Source organism: Muntiacus reevesi, chromosome 6 (genome assembly GCF_963930625.1).
Source record: "Muntiacus reevesi chromosome 6, mMunRee1.1, whole genome shotgun sequence".
Taxonomy (NCBI): Eukaryota; Metazoa; Chordata; class Mammalia; order Artiodactyla; family Cervidae; genus Muntiacus; species Muntiacus reevesi.
The window spans coordinates 23219746-23238263 of record NC_089254.1 but is presented as its reverse complement, the minus strand read 5'-3'; the positions used below and the strand labels follow the sequence as shown (position 1 = coordinate 23238263).

General features: G+C 37.1%; 1 long non-coding RNA gene across 1 annotated transcript; it reads right to left on the bottom strand.

Moving 5' to 3' along the window:
* Window positions 1–81: 81 nt before the first annotated feature.
* Window positions 82–1752, bottom strand: LOC136170468 (uncharacterized). The gene is made up of 3 exons (XR_010663640.1): window positions 1651–1752; window positions 780–908; window positions 82–668 (listed from the first exon to the last, which is right to left on the bottom strand). It is a non-coding gene; the product is annotated as an uncharacterized lncRNA (long non-coding RNA).
* Between the last annotated feature and the right edge of the window lie 16766 nt (window positions 1753–18518).

The window sequence follows — 18518 nt, the reverse complement described above, 5'->3', positions numbered from 1 at the left end:
ATAATCTTTATGTTGTAGATATTTCTGAATGGCAAGCAGTGTCAATCTTGCATGTATATAACAAATGTCACCTAAAAATTATAATGCACTATGTATAATTGCCCAGTTAATTTTATATAAAAACACTGATTAAAATAATCTGAATTTACCAAGAATCTGACAAAGACAACTGAGAGGAAACAAAGTTAAAGGTTTCTTTAATCTACTGGGTAGGTTAAAAAAAATAATAACAATCTACTGGGTAGGCTAGATTGGAGAGATGGCTTTTACAAGATTCTTAGGAAAATTCACAGTTGAGGATTCATAGCTGTGATGCTCAGATGGGGACAGCTGATATGCACGCATGTTACTGAAGCCAAGTGGTGGGAGGATATACTGCATCCAAGCTGTTTCCATGAGTGCAGAGGCTCTAGCTTTTCTGGCTTGTTTTCTCAAGACTGGAGAAGACATCACACATTCTTTGGAAGTTGAGTCCAAACCAAAACTCCACTAGATCTCCTGTCCTGCCTCTGTGTGGTCTGGGTGACCCACTTTAGCTTGACAGAGCTCTGGGAAATTTGATATGTCTACATCCAGTTTAAGGGTTCCTCCTGGGTGGTCCTTAGCAGTTAATAGAATTTGATTCTTGGGCCATCATGTGAGATTCAGAGAAGTCCAAGAATCTGGGCCTGGACAAGATCCAGTCTGTTAAGAATGGTGATTACTCCTGAGCATTTCAATATATAAATTGGCAGAACTAGAGCTGTTCTGGGAGAATGTACAGATAACATCAGACACACCTCACCAGCCGTCTGCAGCCATCTTGCTTAGCATCTTCCAAGGCAGAACTCAAGGTGCCATGTTTTCAGATTGAGCAATAACCAGGCATTAAGGCCACTGCTCAGAACTTTCCAGAAATGGCTTTATGACTAGAAAGACACAAAGACATTTGCTTTAACATATTTATAATCAATGACTTCTCTAAATAATATGAATCTTTTTGTTGAGTGTAATTGCTTTACAATGTTATGTTTCTGCTGAACAGTAAAGCAAATCAGTTATATGTATACCTCCACGCCCTCCCTCTTGAGCCTGCCTCCCACCCCAACCTCCATCCCACCTCACCCCCATCCCACCCCTCTAGGTCATCCCAGAGCACCAAGCTGAGCGCCCTGTGCATACAAGCAGCTTCCCATGAGCTATCTATTTTACACATGGTAGTGGATATATGTCAGTTCTTAATTACATGTGCGTTAATAAAAGAATGGAGATGTGGCCAATCTAGAAACCATTTATATTTTACTATTAAAAAATAATGGGTTGTGGAAAGAGCATGTGCTTTGGAGACACCCAGGCCTGAATTTGAATACTCCCCATTTACTGGCTGAGAAACGTGGGGTATTATCCCAAGAGCAGAAAATATCAAGGATTATTCAAAAAGTGTTCAGGTATATTTGTATGTGTCAGTCTTTTAAGAAAACCAACAATGTTTCAATTGTAAAACCTGCTTAAAATTGCAGGCTGCCTCTGGTATCTGCATGGCAATCACCAGCATGTAACATAAATGTATATTTTACATATTTACCTTGCTTCCTCCCTGTCTCCCCTTCCACTTTATCCCTAAAAGTAAAATTTGATTATTTCAGGAATTTATTGTCTGATTTTGTTTACCATTGTATCCTCAGTAACTGCAATAGAAACTGGTGCATAGCATCAGCTGAAGTATTCTGATGGTGGCAGAAGTGGCCAAGGCCTGATGGGTCCTTTCTGCAAATGGTGCTCTGGGAGTCAGTGCTTCAGGCCCACTTGGAATTCTCCTGCCCTGCAAAAATTTGGTAAGTACAAATTAATCTTTTTCTATTTAAAACTGCTTAAGTTAGGTTCATTTTTCTGAGATTGGACCATGGTTATAATTTAGTAAAGTGATTATTCAGAAATAGCAGTTCTGTGAAATTCCAAATATAAAGGCAGAAGGGTGGGGATTACTTTGTTCTTCATTTCAGATCTAAAGAGAACATTGAGAATCTAATGTAACTCTATGGCAGACTGGGGGAGACACAAGAGCCCAGGGTCTGACTTCAGCTTGTTAAATATAAAGGTCACAAACGAGTAACTAGCTGGCAGCTGACAGACAAGCCAAGAAGAGGGGTTGTTGTTTAGTTGTGAAGTTGTGTCTGACTCTTTGTGACCCCATGGACTGTAGCCTGCCAGGCTCTTTTCTCCATGGGATTCTCCAGGCATGAATACTGGAATGGGTTGCAATTTCCTTCTCCAGGGGCTTTTCCCCACCCAGGGATCAAACCTACATCTTCTGCACTGGAAGGTGGATTCTTTAGCACCAAGCCACTAGGGAAACCTAAGGAGTGGGGAGGCAGGGATTCTTGTGCTTAGAAGTTCTGAGTAAAGACAGACACCTGAGTGATCCAACCCATACCATATATGGGCCACGCATGAGAGTCTACATGGGATCATCTGTAGGTTCAGGACTCTCTGAAGGGGAAATGTGATCTCAAGGGAGATTTACTGAAGAGGCCCAGACCCTGAAGCATTCTCAGTGACTATAGAAGGAGTATTAACCAGCCAAATTGGTAAGCAACCTAGCTTTTCCATAGAGATGGAGATTTCTGAAGAACCTAAGAAATAGTCTGAGAGTCAGCTCTGTCTGAAGCACACAGGGATTACCGTACCAGCTCTGAGTCACACAAAAATTGTCTTGTTTTCTTTGCTTCCTTCTGCTCCTGATGGCTGCCAACAAACAGTTGCCTCACCCATTTACTAAATACGGTTTGTGCCTCATCTCTCTTCTCTTCTGCCCTAACAGGGGGATTCAGTTTTTATTTCTGAATGGGAATAGACCTTCTGAGGGAGCTATACTTGGAGACTCAAGGTAACAAGGGAATTTATTATTCATGGTGACAAATGTTTTGTAATAGCATACCATTATAACTATCCAGAGTTAAGAGATCCCTTTTCTACTATTATTGAACTATACTGAAAGTCAAGTGAGATTTGAGAAGGAAGAAAAAGAAGTCTGGTTAAGGGAATAGAAAGGAGAAAAATATGCAAGAATGGGGGTGAGATATGAGACGTAATTAGAGGTGTGATTAAAATAGTCATAAAACAATAATAAAAAAGTATGTGTGAAGATAGTGCTTTGAAACAAATCTGAAAACCTTAGACATAGGTGACATAGATGCTTTTCTAGCAACTTAAATTTCTAAAATCATCATAAAAAATTTTTGAAAATAAAGTGATTGAGAAGGTTAAAAATCTGCCATTAATAAAAGCCACTAAGACCACTGATTTTCACAGCTGGATTACATAAAATCTTCATAAAAAACAGATAATTCCTATGTTATTTAAGTTACTACAATCCACTGGAAAAAATTCTTAATATGAAACCTTATGAAGTTAGCATATAAAAACAAAAATGTAGCCCAAACTCCTATGTAAATACAGATATAGAGATCTTTGTAAAATAAGAGATAGTTGTAATATCCAGAAGTCCATCAGTATAATGACTTACGTCAACCTATTTAAAAAGTCATATGATAATACCAGTATATTATGAAAGAATTATATGAATTAATAGGAATAAAGTATGACAAAATAATAAAACCTAAAATTAAACAAATCATTAAGTTAGAAAATTCTCATTGCAGTTAATGTGAAAAATTAGATGTAGATTTGTACTGCTGCTATTGCTTTGGAATGGTGATTAAAAATATATTAGTATAAACATTAGAAAATAGATTTTTTCTAATGACAATATTAATCTAGAAACTCAGATTCTAGTTAAAATCAGATCCAATGAAAAACAATGGAGAATTTAAGATAAAAACAAAATAAATGTTAAGACCCAAAGCGTTTGTTTATATTATCTGTAAGCAGATGGCAATGAAAATGGAAAGATACTCATTTATAATAAAGAGTATCATATTTTTATAGATAATTTCAAAAAAGAAAACAAAGGACATATATTTTAAAAATCTATGAATCTTATTCATAGACTACTAAAAGACATAAAACAATATTTAAACTATGGAAAAATACACTGTGATCTTGGATGGGAAGAATTAATATAGTAAAGATGCCAATTCAAAATTATTCAATAAATTTGAGGCACTAATAAATAGAACTTCATCAAGGTTGGTTTTAGAAATGGATACAATGATATAAAACTCCACTTGGAAGAATATATGTCTGAAACAGCCAAGAAAAGTTAGATACAGGAGAGTCAGAAGCTGTGAAATATGCTTTACACAGCAGACTATAAAGTCGCTATAATAACATCAATATGGTATCCATAAAAAATAGAGAATCTAGAAAATAAATGTGTGTATATGAAACTTTCATATATGGTAGCATTAGCTACTCTGTGGGAAAAGAAAGACTTATTTATTAAATAGAGATGACAATTGGCTGTTTAACCAGAGGAAACAAAGTTGGGTCCACTGACATGTGGGGGAATTAATATAGTAAAACGCCGATGGTCCACTGTTAAGTGCTGTTCAAGGCTGTAGCGACCAGGCACAAGTGTCATTGACATTTAAATGGAAATTAATCTAAATTAAGTTAAAAATTATGTTTCTCAGCAGGTTTAGTCATATTTTAAAGTGGGGCTAGTGTTTATTGAGTAGTGTAGATTATAGAAGCTTTCCATCTTTGTAAAATATTTTGTGGATAGCAGAGATTTCTCTCTTTTTCCATATAATACTTCAGTTCAGTTCAGTCGCTTAGTCGTGTCCAGCTCTTTGGGATCCCATGGACTGCAGCACGCCAGATCTCCCTGTCCATCACAAACTCCCGAAATTTACTCAGACTCATGTCCACTGAGTCTGTGATGCCATCCAACCGTCTAATCCTCTGTCATCCCCTTCTCCTCCCACCTTCAATCTTTCCCAGCATCAGGGTCTTTTCAAATGAGTCAGTTCTTCACATCATGTGGCCAAAGTATTGGAGTTTCAGCTACAGCATCAGTCCTCCAATGAATATTCAGGACTGATTTCCTCTAGGATGGACTGGTTTGATCTCCTTGCAGTCCAAGGGACTCTCAAGAGTCTTCAACACCACAGTTCAAAAGCATCAATTCTTCAGCTCAGCTTTCTTTAGAGTCTAACTGTCACATCCACACATGACTACTGGAAAAACCATAGCTTTGACTAGACGGACCTCTGTTGGCAAAGTAATGTCTCTGCTTTTTAATATGCTGTCTAGGTTGGTTATAATGTTTCTTCCAAGGAGCAAGCGTCTTTTAATTTCATGGCTGCAGTCACCATCTGCAGTGATTTTGAAGCCCCCACCCCCACCCCAAAATAAAGTCTCTCACTGTTTGCACTGTTTCCCCATCTGTTTCCCATGAAGTGATGGGACCATATGCCATGATGTTAGTTTTCTGAATGTTGAGTTTTAAGCCAACTTTTTCACTCTCCTCTTTCACTTTCATCAAGAGGCTCTTTAGTTCTTCTTTGCTTTCTGCCGTAAGGATGTTGTCATCTGCATATCTGACATTATTTATATTTCTCCCAGCAGTCTTGATTCCAGCTTGTGCTTCATCCAGCCCAGGATTTCTCATGATGTCCTCTACATATAAGTTAAATAAGCAGGGTGACAATATACAGCCTTGATGTACTCCTTTTCCTATTTGGAACCAGTCTATTGTTCCATGTCCAGTTCTAACTGTTGCTTCCTGACCTGCTTACAGGTTTCTCAAGAGGCAGGTCAGATTGCCTGGTATTCCCATCTCTTTCAGAATTTTCCACAGTTTGTTGTCATCCACACAGTATATTATTTATAAACTGGGCTTCCCTGGTAACTCAGCAGGAGACATGGGTTCAATCTCTGGGTGGGGAAGATCCCCTGGAGAAGGAAATGGCAACCCACTCCAGTATCCTTGCCTAGAGAATTCCACGGACAGCAGAGCCTGGTGGGCTACAGTCCATAAGGTCACAAAGAGTTGGACATGACTTAGCCACTAAACAACAACAGTTGTTTTTAATATTCACATAAAGATAAATAAAAATATGAATATAAATATGTGTACATGTACATTTAGTGGTTCCCTGTTGATTTAAAATTTAAAAATAGAAGAAAATTATCAAGGCTACATATATAATATAGGGATTAAGGGGAAATTTTATAACATTACAGAAGCCCAGAAAAAATAAATTAGATGCATTTGCCATTAAAATTATAACTTTTGTATATACACTGATATCAGTATCAGTTAGGGTTCTTGGTTGGAACCAACATGTTCAGAAAATCGATTTGGAAGGTAAAATGCCCAAACTCTACTGAGGAACTACTTTTGAGAAGATACCTCTGCTGCCTCCGTAGGACGTTGAAGTCACAGTTCACTGTCTTGCTTTCATCATTTCCACCTTAGAGTTAGGTGCAGATGAATTTGATTGTGGCATGTTCTTGTACCCTAGCTGCAAGGGAACCCGGGAAAGTGAGTTTCTGCTTTCTAGTTTAGGAGACAGATCTCATGAGTAGAAAATTATCCACATACAGAAAGAGTGGTCAGTAGATCTTAGAACCGCCACAGACGTGACAAACGTTCACTACACTAACAAAGTCAGAAGACAGATAATAAGAATTGCAAGGGAAAGAAAAGGTTGCAACACAATGGTGATGAGTGTTTAATGACTATAATATAGGAAGAATCCTTACAAATTGTAAAGAAAAGGACAAGGTACTCAATAGAAAATTACATCAAGGATATGAATAGGGAATTCACAGAAGAATAAACTCAAATTTCCTGTACTTAAAATAACAATGTAATATTTATCACTTTACCATCACCAACTGACAAAATTTTTAAATTTCAATAAACCTATTGCTGGTCAGTATAAAGGAAATGATACATTCTTTGCTACTGGAATGATAAATAATCCCCATCTTTTTGGATAACAATTTAACAATGCCTTTAAAAATGTAAATAACCAAGCCTAGAAGCAACCACATTCTTCAGAAGTAAAAACACCACAGTATAAAAATATATATATGAGAATATTTACTGTCTTTTTTTTTTTTAGAGACAAAAATCTGAAAGAATGAATGGCCTTCAACTAAGAAAAAAATATGATACAGTCACACTATGGGCTATTGAGAAGCAATTAGAAACCACGAGTAAGACCTATGCCATTTGTCTTAGAGTAATTATGACAACAAGTGGTTGAGTGAGAAAAGCAAGATGCAGAGAAACAATCAGAACAACACACAACATATACTATAAAAAATGGCAGGCACTGAATTTTTTAAAAGAATCCTCATGGGGGAGGGTGAATTGATGAAGGTGAAGAAAGGGAACAGAGAAATAGCAAAGCAGACAAACAAAAACAAACCTTGCAAATTAAAAACATAACCAAAAATTTCATTTCCTTTACTTACCTGAGTTATGTATATACTTGCTTAACTGTTTCTTAAAACATCTCTAGACTTTAGAAATGTCTAAAATATATTCTTAGGTGAAAAATTATTCAACAGAGTAATATGTAGAGAATGAGTGCATTAAAAAAAAAGGTGTGTGTGTTTGTATATGTTTTTACCAAAAACATTATACATACCTGTTTATTAATTCTGGTTTCATTAGAAAGGGTAGATTTGCAAAGCAGAGGATGGTTACTTATTATACTAATCCAGTTAATTTCAAAATTTACAATGCATTAAAAAACAAAAATTTAAAAATATGTTAACATTCTAGATATACTATAAAGGGAATAAGCTGTATTATGATTCAAGGAATAATTGGAGACCATTGATTGAGAGGGGGCCTTTGGGAGAGCCTCTCTGAGGACAGTGTCTGAGCTGAGACCTGAACGATAACAATGAGCTTTATTGTGGAGAACTGGAGAAAGAATTTTCTGAGTCCACAGGCCTGATAGTTCATCTGAAGGGCAGAAAGGAAGCCAGCTGCCTGCTGTGTCGGGGACAAGTGGATAGGTTTGTGTGGGTTAAGGTCAGAGAGGCAGGGACTTGCAGACTGCCACTAGTAATAGTCTGGGTTAAACCACTTCTGGTAGCAAATAAGCTAAAGTACTTAAAATTTAAAACCTTTTCAACAACTTCAAATTGGAGAGACTCCAGCCCTTGATCACTAGACTCAACTCAGTTTAGGTGAGTTTGAACTTGGATGGTGCATCTCACGTTGCAGATTGCTTCAAACCACAGGCAGTAGGACCTTGTCTCAGTCCATGCTGAAATAGAACAGAGACAAAAGCATAAACTAAAACAAACTTCTCCTCCCCACAGGTTGATAAAGAAGCACTGGTATAAGCCCTGGAAGATGTTTGGTTGCTATTCTCAAAGAGGTAGGAAACAATTTAAACATTTTAAAAAGAAATGAGTCTTTGTATGTATTTTACAGAAGAATTTTCTAGTTTAACACCAGGATTATCCCAGCTTTCATGGTTAGTTATGGATTGGAAACAATTAATTAAGAGTTACACAGGAAGTTAGGAGACTGCTGTGATGTTGCGGGTGGGAGATGGTGATGTCTGGGACCACGTGGTACAGCTGGACTGGAGGACAGAAAAGGAAGAGTCTGGAGGAACCATCAGTGATTTCTGGTTTCCTTCCCTTTTCTTTCCCTTTCCTTCCCTTTTCTTCTTTCTTTTTGACATAAGCACTGCTACATTATGATGACATCTATGGAGATGGGGATAATGGGAGAAGAAAAAAATCAAAGGCAAAAATCAAGATTTCTGTCTTAGTCACATTTAAGTTTGAAATGTGTATTATAAAACAAAATGGAAATAAAGTTCATAAGAGAGGTGTGTGTGGACTAGAGGCATAATTGGGGGAGTTGTTGGCACACAGATAAAGTGTGTACAATCAATCTGGTTTGCCCAGGACTGTTCTTGTTGTAGTGCTAAAAGTTCTAAGATTTGGGGGTCCTCTTACTCCTTGGAAGACTGGGGTAGCTGGGGTACCATCTCCCCATGGTGTAGATGGTATTTACACCATGAAATTGGAACAGCTACCAAGGAAATCAAACACAAGGATCGTACCAGGCAAGTATTAAGAGGAAAGAGAATGTTAGAAGAGCTAAGCAGTGAGGTAGGTAAGGGCAAGACAGAGAAGCCTCAAATATCAGGAAACCAGAGGAAGAGAGAATGTTAGCCGTAGAACGCTAGTGAATGTCAAGAGGATGGAATAGCAGATTTGGCAAGATGCTGGTCTTAAGTGACTCTAACAAGAATAGATTCTTGGGAGTGATGGGAAAAATCTTACAATGTCATTAAGTTGAAAAGTGAATGACAGGATGTGGATTGATAAGTACTAAGAAAGTCATCCTGAGTAGCTCTGCCATGAAAGGGAGCAGAGAAATGGGCTGCAGTTAGAAAAGTTTGGAAAGAGTATAAAGATGTTTATGATTTTATTTGAGGAAGTAAAACTCCTATGTAAGTGCAGTCAGATTGCCAGGCAATTCTGTATGAAAGTTTTAAGTATCTGTATGAAATGTTAAATATCTGTATGTTTTTGTTGTTGTTCAGTTGCTAAGTCCTGTGTAACTCTTTGTGACCCCCTGGGCTGCAGCACACCAGACCTCCCCGTCAATATCTGTATAAAAATTTTAGCACAAACGTGAAGTGGTTTTATTCCTCCTAATTGTTAATCTACAATTACATTTAGCTTCTCAGATGCTGGCATGAAAAAAGTTTTTAAATGCTTTCAGCCAATGTTTACATTTTTCAAGGGGAAGATGCTAGAGAAAAAAAGGCAAACAAGGTAAAATACTTAAAAGGGAATAATTTAAACTAGGAAACATGGATTAAAAGCCTGGTTAAAGGGGGAAAAGGAGACACATGTAGGTTGGAAGAGACTGAAAAGTGAAGTCAATGGTTTGATGTTTCCTTGAAGCTGAAGAATTCTTGCAAAATGAGTACCTGAGACTGAAAACTGAATGAACGCAGGTGGCAGCGGGAGAAGGGAGTGACTGGTTTTAAGACTTCAGGTGTGGTGAGTTACTGCTGATAAAACCAGCATCTCTGGCTGGGAGGGGGCGGAGGAACAGGGGACTGAAGGTAAGGAAGGGGTCTGACAGGCAGAGGAAATAGTTCATCCACATGCCTCCTAAAGTTACCAAAAATGATGGCATGAATCAAGATGGAGAAGAAGAGAATGAGTCAACAGTAAATTTAAGGGAGTAACTGGGTCAAAATATGAGAATAAGAAGGAGATGCAGCCGCAAATGGGAGGGGAGTGATACACAGCCACTGCCTTAACTTCTTCTGGTCCTGTGCTACACGGGGTATAATAGGAAAAAAACAAAACATCCTCTGTGTCAGACAAGGAAAACGGTATCATCAGGACCTACGGTAGTTAAAGATGATGTTCAGTGAAGAGTCGGAATTGATATGGATCCTCAGGATACATATTCTTAGGATTGGCTACCTCAGGAAATGCAGGACATCATATTTAAGAATCACACACATACACACTCCTGTGAATACTATTCAGCCATGAGAAAACAGGAGATCATGATATGTGTGACAATATGGATGGACGTTTAGGTTTTATGCTAAGTGAAAGAGCCAAGCAGAGACAAATACTACTCTTATGTGATATGCTATATATATATGTGGAATTAAAAAACAAAACAGTAAAACTCATACAAATAGAGAACTGAAAAGGAGTGACTGGAGGCTGGGGGAATGGGAAGAGCTTGGTAAAAGGGTATAAACTTTCAGCTGTTGGGTGAATAAAGTCTGAAGATCTAAAGTAAAGCAGGGTGACTGTAGTTAACACTGTAAGGTACAGTTTTGAACACTTAGCATTCTCAGTCACCTTTCATGTTGCTACTTTCTAAAGAGGAAAGATACTTCATTCTTTAGGAAGTTTCTAGACATGGATTTTTGCCATGTTCATGTTTGTAGTGGATGAAGTAGAAGCCTCAGGGCATGAGATGACTTCTATTTCATATAACCAATCCTCAAAACCCACATTTCAAACAAGTGTATAGTCAGAAATCATTTGAGTAAGTTATCTGATAAAAGTTTATGAAATATAATTGGGTAAATAAAATCATTGTGATGGTGCTTTCACAAAAGAAAAAAGTACTCATATATGGATGAATTTTTACACATTGAAAAACTATGCCCCTTGGAAAATTTTGTGGTCGAATTTCTTAGCACTACATTTTGCTGTGGCTCTATACCTAAGGACTCAATGACCTCACCATGAATTCCTTGGCATGTAAGTCAAATTGGTTATCTTATTTATGACAGAATCTCAGCTTATTCTTTGTCTCCAGATACTTTCACACTGTTGTGTGTGTGAGGGATTGGGAGAAGAAAAAAATGCAATTAATTTCAGTCAAACTGATTATTTACAAATCCTTTTTAAAAAAGACACAGCTGGTTGAGTGATTTATTGGCTGACGTAATCTTTGTGCTTATGGAAATATGAATTGATTAATGCTCTCTGTCTAAACTTTGCTTTTGTTTTAATGGACTAGTAATAAATAGGAATTTTGGTCAGTTTGATGTAATCCAAAGTAGAAAACAAAGGACAAGTAATGAGTAGGCCTCCTAATTTTTTTTAAGGCACTCCCTGGAGTAGAGGATTTCCTTTCCAGCTATGCATTCTAGATGACTATATCTGTTAGCACAGTTGTATATGTGACACCTTGTAATGGCACAGCTAGGTTAAAAGTAGAGAAAATACATTCAGACTCTTTCTAGTTTTAGCATTACTGAAAAAGGGAATTTTTCGTTAATTATATTTCTTAGCAGAATTATTTTGCACACAACACATTTCAAAGAATTTAGAATACACTAAAATATACAGTATATTTATATATTTAGATTTATATTTATATATACTGTATAAAATTTATCTTTCTATTATCTTCATTTCCACCTTCTGGAATTTAAGTTGAATTTTAACTGATAAGAGTATATTTTAGTTGGCATTATGGTCTGAATTATATTCCTTTCAAAATTCATATGTTGGGGCCTTTAAAGCAGTAATTGGGAATTCCACGGACAGAGGAGCCTGACCGGCTACAGTCCATGGGGTTGCAGAGAGTCGGACATAACTGAGCAACTAACAGTTTCACTTTACTTTTTCAAGGTTAAATGAGGTCATCTTGGATCAATAGGACTAGTGTCTTTATGAGAAGAGGAAGAGATTACAGGAATGCACATGAACAGAGGAAAGGCCATGTGAGAACACACCAAGAAGGCAGCCATCTGCAAGCCCAGGAGTGAGGCCTCAGAAGACATGAAGCCTGCCAGCACCTGGATCTGGCACGTCCAGCCTGCAGAACAGTGAGAATAAAGTTATGCTATTTAAGATACCTATGTGAGGTATTAATATTTTGTTATGGCAGCCCTAGCAAAGTAATATAGTTGGAAACTGTTCTGTGTTTTTTAATTTAGTCCTAAAAATAACTCACATCTATCCATTTTTAGAACTACTAGCACACATGATAATAAATGAGTCTTGAAAAAAATTCAGTTTGGATGAAATCAGACACATTTTCATTTCTCTCAGTTTAACATGTTATTTAGAGCAGTAAAGACTTCCACCTTTACAAATCACTGTTTTAATCTTATCATGAATATTTGTTGTAAAATATTAGAAAACATAGGACAAAAGAAATTCACAATGTCTTATCCTACTAAAATAGTTTGATATCTCAACATAGCCAGTAATAAAAAATGGAGGGGTTAACTACAGAAACTAATTTAAACTAGTGATTTTAAATTTAATATATGAATATCATTGTCATTAAATATACTTCATATGTACCTACACACACATAACAAACAATTTGAAAGCTATCTCATCAAATTCTGTTGAATGAATTTAGCATAATTAATGTAACCAATCAACTGTTGTTGGATAATTAGAATGTCAAATATTTTCAGTAATAAACAGGACAAATATGATAAATTCTCTATGACAGATATTTTCAAAAATTAACTTATACATATTTTCAGCTGTCTGTCTTCTAAAGCCTTCTCTTCTCCCTTCCAAAGAGGAGAAACTTTGTTTTGGCAATTTAAGGCTTGGGGTTTTGGCTGTGCTGATCCAGGAAATGGATGAATTAGAGCACTGTTTAAGTCTAAGAGGCTACATTAATTCACTTGAGGAAGACACATGCAAGACAAGAAAAAAGTTGATCTGAAAAGATGGAGAAAAGAGGTGACAGAGAAGAAATGACCAGTGCTTAATTATATTAAAAGGTTTTGGAGAGTTTTAATAGAGAATCAGAGACAGTGAGAGCAGCTTCCCAACTGTAGTGAGGATTTTAGGGAAGATAAATGGAAGAAGAGGATTTTTAGAAGTTCTGTGGGGTATGACTAAAATACCCTTCATAAGTCCTTTTGAGAACTCTTACAATTTTCATTTTTTAAGTATTTTTGAGTATCAGATGTTTTCTTTAAAATATAAAAAACACTGATTAAAACCACCACAAATGTTATGTATTCATTTTAATACATAACAGGGATCTATCTATCTATATATGTGTGTGTGTATATACATACATATATGTATACAGTTAATTCTTGAATATACTCAATTTATAAATAATATGCCTCATAAAAAGGGTGTGCAAAATTTAAAGGTTTTAATCTATATTTTTAAACTGCTATATAAGAAATCTCTTTATATCCATTGACAGTATTTAAAAGTGCTTGTTTTCTTACATTACTTCAGCCTTGCCAACTGATAAACAATGATGTAAAATTATTTTAACTTTCATTTTTATTAAATGTGTGTAGATATTTTCTCATATTATTTCTCTGTCTCTCTACCTCTAATATAAATGGCTGGCCTATAAATTTGTAATTAAAGGTTGGATAATGTCTCATGAAATGTATAGTTTCCAATATTTATAAGATTTTTTGCACAATATTTTCACTTTTAAGTGAAATGCAAAGCTTATATGTTACTTTAAAAAAATCTAGTTTCAGGTAATGGTGCAGATGTAATGTTTTCTAACTATAGAATTTTGTTGTTTTAGAACTCGTAGAAAATACGATTCTTAGTTATCATTCTTTCTTAGAATATGAATTATTTCTTCAGTTAAAAGGGTTGACATTCAGATTCAATTTAACTTTCTTTTGGATAGATGTCGTCCGACAGACTCCAAAACTCTATTTAACTTCAGAGGAAATTGATGAGTAGACAAACGCATTTATATTTTTACTTTTTCTTATTGCTTCAGTAGTTTTAGATATGTTATTCCTTATTACTATTTAAGCCTTAAGCGTGCACCTATGCTCTTGATCAGATTCCCTTTTCCCTTTCTTATGTCGAGTAGTAAAATCTATCAACAAACTAATAATTCAAGACAAAACTTGAGAATCGCATTTAACACATTTAACCTTTTCCTCTACATTTTCTGTGAAATCCTGTCAGTTTTATTCTGTATGTTTCTTTTTCCTGCTCATGGCAAATAGTGCTAAGCACAGGCCCTTACTAGCTCATCATGATCTTTTTCATAAATGTCTTAATGCATCTTCATCATCTAATGAATTCCAGACTCTCTTAATCTGGTATCTAATTCAGATACCTCTTGATCAGTTCTAGCTCTCTTGTCCAGTCTCTTCTGTCTCTCCATCTCTTGCATTTTGTTTTGAGTGATTTGTGGTTCCCTAAAATTCAACATGTTTTATGCCTCTGTTCTTTTCATAAACTATTTCCTTGTAAGTAAGAGTCTATGATATGCCTTTTTCTTTGATTTCTTAAATTTAGCTTTTAGGAGTTAGTTTACCTGCCCCTTGAAAGCTTATCTGGTATGGGCCAGGTGCTCATGCTTATATATACATATGTGTGTGTGTGTCTGTATGAGTGAGTGAGTGACCCACTCGTGTCTGACTCTTTGTGATCCCCATGGACTGTAGCCCACCAGGCTCCTCTGTCCATGGGATTCTCCAGGCAAGAATACTGGAGTGGGTTGCCATGCCCTTCTCCAATATATATACTTAACGATACTTTTCCTTCTGCTTATGACCTTTCTGTATCATGATTAAGCTCTTGGCTCATTTTCTACTTCTCTTGTGATTAGAAGTAACTTTATGTATAAGAGTATCTCATTTTCCTCTGTGCTTAAAATATTTTATCTAATAGCATATATACATATATGTCTATATATGGTAATATATGTATATATGCTATTAGGATGTATATACACAGTAAGTAATTTTTGGACTCAACCAAATGTCACATATTCATTTCTCCTCTATTATGATAAGTATAAGAAATAAGCTACTGTAATTTTCTTAAAAACTTGAAACAAGTTCAGAAAGTGTTTACTATTATACTGTCTTATTTCACTAGAGGAGGGGGAAATCCCTAACCCTTGACTCCAAGTTTATATATTTAGTGTAAAGGGATGTATCTTATCAATCTTATTAGTCAGATAGAAGTTCACATTCAAGTCCATAAAGTTATTTTTGTTAACTTTATAGAAAACCTATATTTTACAAACCATCACCTGCCTTCAAATAACAGCATAACATTAACCAACAGAGAAGAGACACAAGAAGAAAGCTGAAATATGGGGAGAAAAGTCTGGGCCCAAAGGGGAGAATGAGCTTCCTTGGTGGCTCAAGCAGTAAAGAATCTGCCTGTAATGCAGGAGACGTGGGTTTGATCCCTGGGAAGATCCCCTGGAGAAAGGAATGGCAACCCATTCCAGTGTTCTTGCCTGGAGAATTCCATGGAGAGAGAGGAGCTTTGGGGGCTACAGTCCATAGGGTCGCAAAAGTCAGACACGACTGAGTGACTAGACTGAGTGACTAACACTTCCACACTTGCACAAAGGAGAAATGCAGCAACGTAGGCTTGGAGTTCACTGACTTCGGTCAAATCTCTGGTAAGCTTACCGGCTTCACGCGGCAGAGCTGCACTCACCTCTGGATCTCACACAGCCCTTCCAGTGCCTTATCTTAGGGATGGAGGGGAGCCTCTGAAAAACAGCGTGGAATAGAGCAACGTGACATGAGATTATGAGAATCTAAACTAATTATTAAGTTTACTTTGACAATGCTAAAAACCAGAGCTTTCATATGCATACTTTTTCACATCATACATAGATATACAGATAAATTGTAATTCATTCTATTATATTTTTTAATTATTTGTCATAATCTTGTTTGACCTGACTTAAATTCCTTAAAGATGGAATGTATAAATCACACTATATTTTTTAACTCCCTGCACATAAAACATTGGCTATGCTCCAGGTATCTTAACTGATAATTTTTAGTTTTAAGTTTAAAAAAAATCTTTTTTCTCCAGTGACCATTACTAAGAAGTCAACAGGCCATCAGTGCATAGGTAATATAACCATGAGTTGTCTCCTACCTAACCAAGTTGGGGAAACAGCTAGAAATATTTAATAACGAACGGTGCTTTTCCCTCTCATTTGTATAATTTATGGCAGCAGAGAACTGGAGGATTCACGTGTGCTGTGCTTATTTGCTCAGTTGTGTCTGACTCTTTGCAACCCCATGGACTGTAACCCGCCAGGCTCCTCTGTCCATGGGTGGAAGGGGAATGAAAAGAATCTTCCCTCTCCTACATTTGAGAGAGTATATGCCTCTGAATCCTAGATTCTTTGCATGCAGGAGCTGTGACTCATTAGTATTTTATCCCCAGTGCCTGGCACATAGTAGGTACTTACATGTCAGAATAAGTTAATAGAGGAGAAAATTCTGTTAAGGAACATCTCAACAATTGAGTGAATGGACAGAATACATGTGGGAGAGTTCATTAAATCAACACATGCAGGTACAAACTAAATTTTAGATTAGTTAGAACCAGAAACAACTCCTGCTTTGTGAATTTAAATTTAGTTAGACCTAAGGGAGTCTCACGGAGAAGGCAACGGCACCCCACTCCAGTACTCTTGCTTGGAAAATCCCATGGATGGAGGAGCCTGGAAAATCCCATGGCTGCAGTCCATGGGGTCGCTAAGAGTCGGACACGACTGAGCGACTTCACTTTTACTCATTGGAGAAAGAAATGGCACCCCACTCCAGTGTTCTTGCCTGGAGAATCCCAGGGACGGGGGAGCCTGGTGGGCTGCCGTCTATGGGGTCGCAGAGTCGGACACGACTGAAGTGACTTAGCAGCAGCAGCAAGGGAGTCTCAGGTCACGTCTGTTACCTGATTTTCACTTGTGACAAAATGACAAAGGAGTGACATTCAGTGATAACAATCAAGAAACTGATTTCATTTTATTTTTGGGGGTAGTTTATTTCCTTGTCTTCTTCCTATTTTTAAACGTTTGCAGGTAGCAATATGAAGCAGAATCAGCACAATCTCTCAGTGTCACAACTGGAAAATGGGCTCACCATTGTAACAGCCACCAAAATTACCTACAGGCTACTTTCAGGGCCCGCTGTGTGATGGACCGGACCTGGAAGCTCAGCTGTTGTCAGCAGCATGGTAGGACCTGCTTGCACATAGGCAACCACTGTGCTAGGCTTCCAGGCTGAAAGAAACTGAAACACGGGTTTGGTGTTTTGAGTTGAGGCACACTGTGAATAAATGCCTAATGCTGATGTTAGTATTATGCCAAAGTCAGGGATCTGTTTGGATAATTGAACATGACATTCATTCTCTTACTGCTGAGTGAAGGAAGGTGGAAAAGTGCATTTTTTGCTTAACTGGGCCTATCACTTTGAAATTTAGCCCCAATCGCCTGTTACACGGAGAGGGGAATGCTGGCATTTTACGAAACATATTCCCCCAAAATAAAGGAAATGTAGTTTGTAATGTTCAGAAGCCAGAGCGTTCAACTAGTCCCCTCATTTGTTTTTCAGGTTTTGCCTAAATTGGCTTGCAGATTTATCTGCCATGCATTGCACATGGATATTTTTGTCACCGCATATTTAACAACAGCTGTGATCCTGATGGGGATTCAGTTAACCAAAGGCCCCTCTGCATGCAAGCGGTCACCAGGCATCTAATGGGCTGAGGGCTGAAACGACAATAAAGTGAGCAGAGCCACGCAGCTGCGGACCAAATGTCGGGTAATAACTAGCAGTTGGCCATTACGGGGTTAACTGCTGGTGTTCTGGTGAATGTAAAAAAATGTGGAGGTCCTGCTCAAAAACACAGCCAAAATGTGAATAGTTCCACTGGGTCAGAGTTAAAATGCTTCTGCTTCCTTTTCAACTGCTGATTATTTTCAGGATACCAATCTTGTGGGAGTGTCTAACACATACATTATTATAATTGTAATTTTTTTGATAACTATGTCATAGTTTTCTAACATGCTTTTAATCGAAACAAGGGATCATTGCAGAATTATCAGCTTCTTAGTCTCTGGGGTTTCAGCCACTAGTGCCTGTGCCTATATAATTTCCAGACTTGTTACATCTACCCTAGGAAGATTTTTACCTATACTTGTTGAGTTGAAGAGCCATCCACTCTGTTGTTTTAAACAAATGAAACTGTATCACTGCAATGTCAGTCCAAACATGTGTAATTAACATGGAAAATATGTCTAAGCCATATTGGTCAAGATAGATGACTTCCTTGCATGACTTATAAACAGTTAGAGGCAAAAA